This window comes from Protopterus annectens, chromosome 10.part0 (assembly GCF_019279795.1).
Source record: "Protopterus annectens isolate FY-2018-M chromosome 10.part0, PAN1.0, whole genome shotgun sequence".
NCBI classification, from domain to species: domain Eukaryota; kingdom Metazoa; phylum Chordata; order Ceratodontiformes; family Protopteridae; genus Protopterus; species Protopterus annectens.
In genome coordinates this window covers 1,693,919,542-1,693,929,038 of record NC_056744.1, presented here as the reverse complement: position 1 = coordinate 1,693,929,038, position 9,497 = coordinate 1,693,919,542, and the positions used below count along the sequence as shown (strand labels likewise).

Here is a 9,497-nt window from a genome sequence, read left to right as displayed (position 1 = left end):
CCATAAATGTAGATGTTCGAGTGTATTCACTGTTGCAGTCATTACTCTTGGGTTATCCTGCTGGCAGGCTACCTGCAGTCAGCCTGAATTCCAAAGTCTTCGTCCGGCATCAGTTGCCTCTTCCCTGACGTCAGTGCGCCAGGGGTATAAAAGATGCAGCCGACACCATTTTCTTCAGTTTTTCTTGCCCCAGATGTCAGGTGCCCCCAAAAGGGTAGGCTAATGATTATGCCAATAAACATGCATGCACTAAGGTAAGCATTTCCTTCATCTACAAGCAAATACACCATATAGGTTGTATAGAACAGAGGAGTACAGATAAGACCCAGCAATAGAAAGGGGGATGGTGGGAGGGTTACCTGGACTGCAACAGTGAATACACTCGAACATCTACATTTATGGTAGTACACAACTGTACTATGTTCATCGTGTTTCACTGTTCCAGTCATTACTCTTGGGTTGAATTCCAAAGCTCAGGATGGGTGGCTGGGGCTAAATAGGATTAGGAGAGGCTATGAGGCCCTGCAGAACTGCAGTGGCAAAGCCTGCTCTGGATTTAGAGTAGAGAGGTAAGTGGTAGTGCTTTGTAAAAGTGTGCACTGAACTCCAAGTAGAAGCCTCTAAGATGTCTTTGGCTGGTACTCCTCTGAGGAAGGATGCTGAAGTGGCTGCTGCTTTTGTTGAATGTGGCCTAATACCCTTAGGCACTGATTTGCCATGTAGTGAATAGCAGAAACAAATGCAATGGCCTATCCATTTTGAAATAGTCTGCTTTGATATAGCCTTTCCTTGTGATCCTGCAGCATATGCCACTAAAAGTTGTTCTGTCTTTCTAAAAGCTTTAGTTCTGTCCAAGTAAAAGTGTAGCTGTCTGTGTATGTTCAAAGAATGCAGAAGTCTCTCACCCTTGTTCTGTGGGTTTGGATAAAAGGTAGGCAAGTGAATGGTTTGGTTAAGGGCCACACTGGACACCACCTTAGGCATAAATGTCAGGTTTGTCTTCAGGAAAACCCTGTCTGGATGGAAAATGATAAAATGTTCCACAGCCATGAGTGCCTGTAACTCCGAGACTCGTCTTGCAGAGGTTATTGCTAGGAGCAAAGCTGTTTTCCAGGATAAGAATTTTATATCAGCTGTTGAGGCTGGCTCAAAAGGAGGCAGTGTGAGTTTTTCCAAAACATAATTGTGGTCCCATGCAGGTATTGGTGCTCTTCTTGGAGGTCTTATGTTTTTGGCCCCTCTGAGGTACTGCCTTATTAAAGGATGAGAAAAGATAGGTGGTTCTGTATTGTAATGTGCTGAAATGGCAGAGGCATAGATCTTAACTGATGAAAAGGATAGGCCTTTGTCCAGCATCTCAGTTAAGTATTGTAAAATCTGAGGAATATTTGGTACAACCGTGTCAATACCTTGTGCCTGGTTCCATGCACAGAATATCTTCCATTTTTCTGCATAAGATTTTCTGGTACTGGGCCTCCTGGCCTCCAAAATAACATCCATTACAGCTTTGGAGAGAGGAGTGTTCTGAATGGTTACATTATCCACCATGTTGCCAGATTTAAGGTCCTGAGTTGGCTGTGCAGGACCTTATTGTTTTGTTGTGTCAGTAAGTGAGGAAGCTGAGGCAATGTCCAGGCTGGACCTTGAGACAAGTTCTTTAGGATTGGGTACCAGTGCTAGCGTGGCCAGTCTGGGGCAATCAGTATCATTTTTGGCTTCTCTTGTCTGACCTTTAGGAATACCTTGGGGAGGAGAGGCAGTGGAGGAAAGGCATATACTGTTAGGCTTTTCCAGCTGAAGGATAAGGCATCCACTTTCCATGCTTGCTTGTGATAAGTCCTTGTGCAGAATCTCTGAAGTTGGCAGTTATGAGGGGAGGTAAATAGATCTATGTCTGGGCGTCCCCATTTCCTTGTTATCATGCTGAAGACTTGTGGTTCCAGTTTCCACTCGTGGGGATCCATGAGGTTTCTGCTTAGTTCATCTGACAGTATTTATCTTTCCTGGCAGGAATTGTGCTTGCAGGTGAACTTGGTAAGTCAATGCTGTGTCCCACAAAGTCATGGCTTGTCTGCAGAGGGGGTAGGAATGTGTGCCTCCCTGCTTGTTTTAGTATCACATAACTGTAGTATTATCTGTCTTTATCAGTAGTTGTCCTGGATGAAGTAGATCCTTGAAAGATGTCAGGGCATTCTGAACAGCTAGCATCTCTTTTTGATTGATATAAAGATGCATTTGGCTTGTGGGCCATGTGCCCTGAATACATTTTCCTGCCATGTGGGCCCCCCAGGCATAATCTGATGCATCTGTTGTTAGTGTCTGCCTGGCAGTGGGTAAAATGAATGGCTGTCCCTTGTTGTGGTGACAGGCCTGTGCCCACCATCGAAACTCCTGTTGCAGGCAGGAAATGAGGGTAATTACTGTTTCCAGGCTGTGGCAATGTTGAGTCCAAACACTTTTTAGATACCATTGTAGTTTCCTCATATGCAGTCTGGCATATGGAATTAGCAGAATGCAGGATGCCATGAAGCCCAAAGCCTGCAGAATTTTTCTTGCAGATAACTGGGTCTTTGTTGCCAACATTTTGAAGTAAGAAGTCAGTTGCCTTTGTTTGTCTGGCATGAGATAAGCCATCTAGGCAGTTGTATTTAAGCTTGCACCCAGGAATATTATCTCTTGAGAGGGTACTAGTTTTGATTTATTTTCGTTTACTGTGTACCCTATGCAAATTAGTAATCTTTTTACAAACGCCAGATGCTTTAGTAGAATGTCCTTGTTCTCTGCTTGAATAAGGCAGTTGTCCAAGTTAAGGATATATTTGAATTCCTCTTTGTCTGCAAAATGCAGTTACTGGTGCCAGGCATTTTGTGAAAACCTTGGGCGCAGTAGATAAGCCAAAGGGCAGGGAAGAGAATTGGTAGTGCATTGAGCCAGCTATGAATCTGAGGTATCTTCTGCAAGATTGTCTGATTGGAACATGCAGGTATGCCTCTTTTAGGTCCAATGTTAAAAGCCAAGCCTTCTTGCCCAGCATGGGCAGAAGCTGCTGCAGAGTCAACATTTTGAATTTTGGAATGTCCAGAAATGCATTTAGAATAGACAGGTCCAGTATTGGTCTCCAGGCTTTGTCCTTTCTGGGTACCAAGAAAAGTCTTGAATAAAATTCTTGTCCCTGCTCTTGCTGTGGTACTCACTGAATGGCCCTCATGTCCATGAGGGATAAAACTTGCCTTTGTACCTCTGCCCATTGATTGTGTGGCAAGTCTGGCATACCTTTTGCCCTTGGCAGGGTATGAAAGTGGAACCTGTAGCCCTGAGACACTAGATTCAAGACCCATTTGTCCTGGGTGATCATGTGCCAATTTTGTGAAAAAAGTACTAGTTTTCCCCCTAAGGGGCTGCCAGAAGGGAAGTGCTTGGTGCTGGCAGAAGAAAGTCATTGGGACTGTTTCCTGTACGGCTGTGATTTGTCTTCTCCGCTTTTGGAGGTAGAAGCACCCCATTGTTTAGGCCTGTATGAGCCTTGGGGCTGGGATCTGCCTCTGGGGTGTCTGTACCTGCCTCTTTGTGGCCTGTCTGACACTGGAAAGGACCAATTCTTTGTAGGCCAGTTCCTGCTAAATCTGGGTGGCTGCACCTGTAAGAAATCCTTTACTGTCTGCATAGATTTCGCTTTGTCCTCCATTTTCTTCAACACCTCTTCTGCTTTAACACCAAACAAAGTATCATGCTGCAAGGGAGCATCTAATAATTTTGCTTTAACATGATCAGGCAGATTCTGTTAGAATAGGCAGATCCAGTATTGGTCTCCAGGCTTTGTCCTTTCTGGGTACCAAGAAAAGTCTTGAATAAAATCCTTGTCCCTGCTCTTGCTGTGGTACTCACTGAATGGCCCTCATGTCCATGAGGGATGAAACTTGCCTTTGTACCTCTGCCCATTGATTGTGTGGCAAGTTTGGCATACCTTTTGCCCTTGGCAGGGTGTGAAAGTGAAACCTGTAGCCCTGAGACACTATATTCAAGACCCATCTGTCCTGGGTGATCATGTGCCAATTTTGTGAAAAAAGTGCTAGTTTTCCCCCTAAGGGGGCTGCCAGAAAAGTGCTTAGTGCTGGCAGAGGAAAGTCATTGGGACTGTTTCCTGTATGGCTGTGATTTGTCTTCTACGCTTTTGGAGGTAGAAGCACCCCATTGTTTAGGCCTGCATGAGCCTTGGGGCTGGGATCTGCCTCTGGGGGGTCTGTACCTGCCTCTTTGCCTGTACCTGACACTGGAAAGGACCAATTCTTTGTAGGCCAGTTCCTGCTAAATCTGGGTGGCTGCACCTGTAAGAAATCCTTTACTGTCTGCATAGATTTCGCTTTGTCCTCCATTTTCTTCAACACTTCTTCTGCTTTAACACCAATCAAAGTATCATGCTGCAATGGAGCATCTAATAATTTTGCTTTAATATGATCAGGCAGATTCTGTTCCTTTAACCAAGCATGCCTCCTAATGACAGAACCCGTAACAGCAGCCCTGCAAGAGGCCTCCAGAGAATCAAAACCACATTGCAAAGTATGCTTTCCTACTTGTTCAGTTGCATGCAATAAATCCTGCATTTCCTTGTTTTCTGCACATTCAGAAATTGTCAAAATTTTCTGTTTAAGCAGTGACATTAAGTATTGTTGATATTTAAGCATATAAATTTGACATTTTAAAGCCCTCACAGCCAAGGTAGCAGAAGTGTAAACTTTTTTGCCCCATCTGTCCAGTGCTCTTGAATCCCTATCAGAGGGGATAGGGTTTTTTGCAGTGGACGCCTTGACCCCTTTGGGACCCTGAGAAATAGTTTCTGGGTCAGCAGCAGGGTTTTTATAAATAAATTTATGTGAATCTGGAACCCTGTAGTATCTGTCTGGCTTAACAGGTGCAGGGGGTAAAGAGTCAGGAGACAGGCCAGACTCTGAAAATACATCATCTACAATGTCTAAAACAGAGGGAATAGCAAGAGGCCTGTGCTGAGGTAGTAAAAGAAAATCTCTGAGCCTTTTCTTAGATTCTGAGTAGTCTTGGCTCTCCCAGTGGTAGTGCTCCCACATGGTATGCAGGGTTTCCCCAAAAGAAAAATCCTCTGGAGGAGAGGCTGAAGGGATAGATTCTTCAGCATCAGAATCATCATAGGGAGGAAGAGAGTATTCCTGTTCAGAAGAGGAGTCAGAGGAAATGGAAACCTGATCTGAAGATTCATATTCTGTCTCTTGCCTAGGCCTCTTATCAGGAGGGGGATGGGAACCCCTGATCAAAGTAATTAGGTCTTCGGCCATTTTGAGCATCTGTTTTTTTAGGCATGGAGGCCTGTCCATGGGCTTGCTGCACTTGTTTCTTTGTCTTTAGTGGTACTTTAGTCTTTGCCTTTGAAGCTGTAGTCAGTTTAACATATAACTGTGTAGGCCTGAAAACACCCTCAGAAGCCGATGCTTGCTCAGCGGCTCCGGACCCATCTGAGGGAATATTTTCCAAGTGTCCAATACCTTGAGTTTCCAGCAGCCTAGCCTGCTCCATGTGGGAGTCGGAAGCGGCCTGCAGCTCTGAGGTACCAGGCATCAGGGGCTGCGAAAGCGCCTCACTGAGAACCGGCGACTGACTTAGAAGAAGCCTCGTCGTCAGTTTTGGACCTCGGATGCATGTCCTTTTCCTTTTCCTTGCATTTCTTGTGAATTGTGGTAGTTGGATGGCTATCCGACATCGTGTAATTAAATCTTCGGCCAAAGTAATGAAATGCAAAATCGTACTGACGCTTAATAGTGTTAAATCTAGTACAAAACCTGCAATTAGCAATGTCGTGATCAGAGCCTAGGCAAGGAATACAATAAGAATGGAAGTCCTTATGAGGTATTTGCTTCCCACAAGAAATACAATTATTAACTTTTTCTGACATTGGTCTGGAGCAAGAAAAAAAGTTTCCCCAATGGGGTACTTAGCTTTAAATGAAGACTTCAGATCTGAAATTCGAATACGAAAATCTCAGGAGTCAGCCAACCGGCACTTGCGAACTGCTTCTGCTTCAGGCACCACGTGGCAAGAAAGACTGAAGAAAATGGCGTCGGCTGCATCTTTTATACCCCTGGTGCACTGATGTCAGGGAAGAGGTGACAGAAACTGACGCCGGACCAAGACTTTGGAATTCAGGCCGACTGCGGGTAGCCTGCCAGCAGGATAACCCAAGAGTAATGACTGCAACAGTGAAACACGATGAACATCTGTTGCAAAAAAAAAAAAAAAAACAAATTGTGCAGGCAGCAAATACTACTGACAGTGGATACGCATACCTGTTAAAGTTTGGAGAAGAACACTGGCTCAGCGACAGTCAGGAAAACAGAGCAATCCTTAACATAAATTGATGTGTCAAGCAACTACTCATAGTAGAATAGTTCTGAGAGAAGCTCTGCATCAGCGTTGCATTAAAAGCCGAAAAAATCTGCTGCATAAATAATTAGTTGCAGGTGTTTCCTGGGTAAAATGAGTCAAAGTGGGTGGATCATGGTCGATTCATTAAGCAGCAGTGGCAGAAATGATAAAATATGAAGGGCGTTATTACTAGGACCTTTCAGCACCCATTTACTCTCTACAGGGTGTTATTACTAGGACCTTCCAGCACCCATTTACTCTCTACAGCTCGGCGAGACTCATGTAGAGTTAAGCATGGTTACTAGCAATGGAGAGGAAGAAACGGAGAACATCAGAAACAGCCGAATCTGGGAATTCCACTGTCAGCATCACTCTTATGAGGTGTGGCATTCAAACAGTAGGGGAGAAAAACATTTTTAAAATGAATTAAAAGCAGCAACATGTAGTTGTCCTTTAAATTATGTAACTGAAAGGCTTTCAACAGTGACAGTGTACATTTTTCTCTGCTTCATTCAAGTGTTCTGTCAATAATAAGTTTTAAATGTCACTTCACAAAATTTTCATTGCATGAGTGCTATTTCTTTAAAATCAAAACGCAGAGGCAAAAATAATATTATCCATAGTGTAATACCAGTTAATGTCTTCATTGCTATTGTTCTGATTCATAACATTGGTAACATTGGACTTTGTTCTTATTCTTACCAGTGGTAGTTTTCTCTGCTCATTTAGACCTTCAGTGTTCCTTTGTGCTAACATGCATCTCTCTTCCTTCATGCTTCTTCTTCTGCCTGCCCAATTCACAATTTCATAAATCTATTGATGCCAAATCTGGCCCGCAGTGTAATTATACTTGGCCCACGAGAAAATACCAAATGTATAGTAGAGCTGGCCTGTCAGTATACACCGTTAGTACTACAAATCCAAGAATGCTCTGCTGGTGCTTTGGTGTGTCACCCAGGACCCACAGGCACCCTCTCCTCTGTTGACATTCATTAGCGACCTCATGCTACCAGTCACATTGGGCCACCCCTCTCAAAAATGGCCAAACAAAAGGTTGAAAACAGAAGCTTTCTAGAAATGTGGGAAGCAGAATATCTGTTCACAAATGTAAAGGACAGACCTGTTTGTCTTGTGTGTGGAGCCAAAGTAGCTGTAACCAAAGAGTATAACATAAGAAGACACTATGAAACAAAACACCACGACAAGTACAAGAACCTAGACATAGTGCAAAAGCACCAGAAAGTAGAGGAGATGAAAAGAAGTTTATTTTCATGACAGACTATGTTCACAAAAGCCATATCACAAAGTGAAGCTGCTGTAAAGGCTAGTTTTATTGTGTCAGCAGAGATTGCAAAATCAGCTTGGCCCTTTAATGAGGGAGAGTTTGTCAAAAAGTGCATGATCAAAGTTTGCGATGTTGTGTGCCCAGATAAAAGGCAAGCATTTTTAAATGTGAACCTTAGCAGAAACACAGTAGCTGACTGTACATGTGATCTTGCCACAAATCTACATGAACAGCTGATGGCAAAGGGAAAAGATTTCACTGCATTCTCCTCTGCTGTGGATGAGAGCAGCGACACACCTGATACTGCCCAGCTGTCAGTCTTCATGGGTTCAACATCCGTGGAGTAGACTCAAATCTGTGCTTTACGGAGGAACTTTTGGGATTAAAATCAATGCATGGCACAACCACAGCAAAATAAATCTTTGAAGAGGTTTCCAAATGTGTAACTCAAATGAGGCTACCTTGGGATAAACTTGTGGGACTAACGACAGACGGAGCACCCGCAATGTGCGGTCAAAAGAGTGGATTGATGGCCAGGATTTGGGAGAAGATGTGGCAAGAGAACTGTGCAGGTGAGCTAACTGTTTATCACTGCATCATACACTAGGAGTCGTTGTGTGGCAAAGCCCTGAAGATGGAACATGTTATGAGCACCAAAACACAAGTAGTTAACTATATAAGAGCTAAAGGTTTGAATCACTGTCAGTTCAAGTCTTTTCTGGAGGAGTGTTGTTCAGAATATGCAGACGTGCCGTATCACATAGAGGTGAGATGGCTAAGCAGAGGAAAAATACTGAACAGATTCTAGAAGGCAAAGGGAAAGACACAGCAAAGCTCCAGGATAAAGAGTTTCTGCCTGAGCTGGCATTTCTCTGTGACATCACGAGCCATCTCAATGTGCTGAATCTGCACGTTCAGGCCCGGGGCCATGTCATCACAGACATGTACACTGCAGTGAGGGCTTTTAAAACAAAATTGTGCCTTTGGGAGACTCAGATACTGCAAGGAAACCTGGGCCAGTTTCCTTGCTGCCAAACCATAAAAACACAGATCTCTACTATCGTGTTCCCAAGTGCACAGTTTGCTGAAAAACCCGGCATACTCAGTGCCGAGTTTACCCAGCGATTTACTGACTTTGATGCCCAGAAATGTAGGTTTGAACTGCTTAGTAATCGGTTTGCAGTTGATGTGGAAAGCACACCAACTAACCTCCAAATGGAGCTGACTGAACTCCAGTGTAATGACATGCTGAAGTCAAAGTAAGATGCTGTGGGCGCTGCAGAGTTTCCACGTTACATCCCTGACACAATGCCCCATCTCCGTACCCAAACTGCTCAAATGCTCTCTATGTTCATCAGCACATAACTGTGTGAGCAGCTATTCTCCTTGATGAAGATGAACAAAACATCACACAGGAGTCATCTCACTGATGAACACCTTCACTCAATCCTGAGGATTTCCGCAGCTCACAGCCTGACCCCAAACATTGATGAACTAGCATCCAAGAAGAGATGCCAGGTATCTGGCTTGGACCAGTGTGCATCAGAGTAGATCAGAGTCTAGCAAACTCAGCTTGAATGAATGTTATCTTTATGCACTTTTCCTTGCAATTCCAAGGCATGGACTTGAATAACTGGATTTTCATTGAAGGAAATTATTATTGTTAGCCTGTGAAAAAAAAGCTTACTGTTGAAATTTAACTCAGAAGGCTACAAATAGAGAAAGAGGCGTAAGATTTTTTTGTTAAATTTTATTTAAGAAATGAATGCCACAGACATGTCTTGTATTTGACATTTGATTTCACATTTGTTTATACTACTAT

The 9,497-nt window shown here is 43.7% G+C and overlaps 1 pseudogene; it reads left to right on the top strand.

Moving 5' to 3' along the window:
• Window positions 1-7,428: 7,428 nt before the first annotated feature.
• On the top strand, window positions 7,429-9,226 carry LOC122814434 (annotated as a pseudogene).
• Window positions 9,227-9,497: the final 271 nt, after the last annotated feature.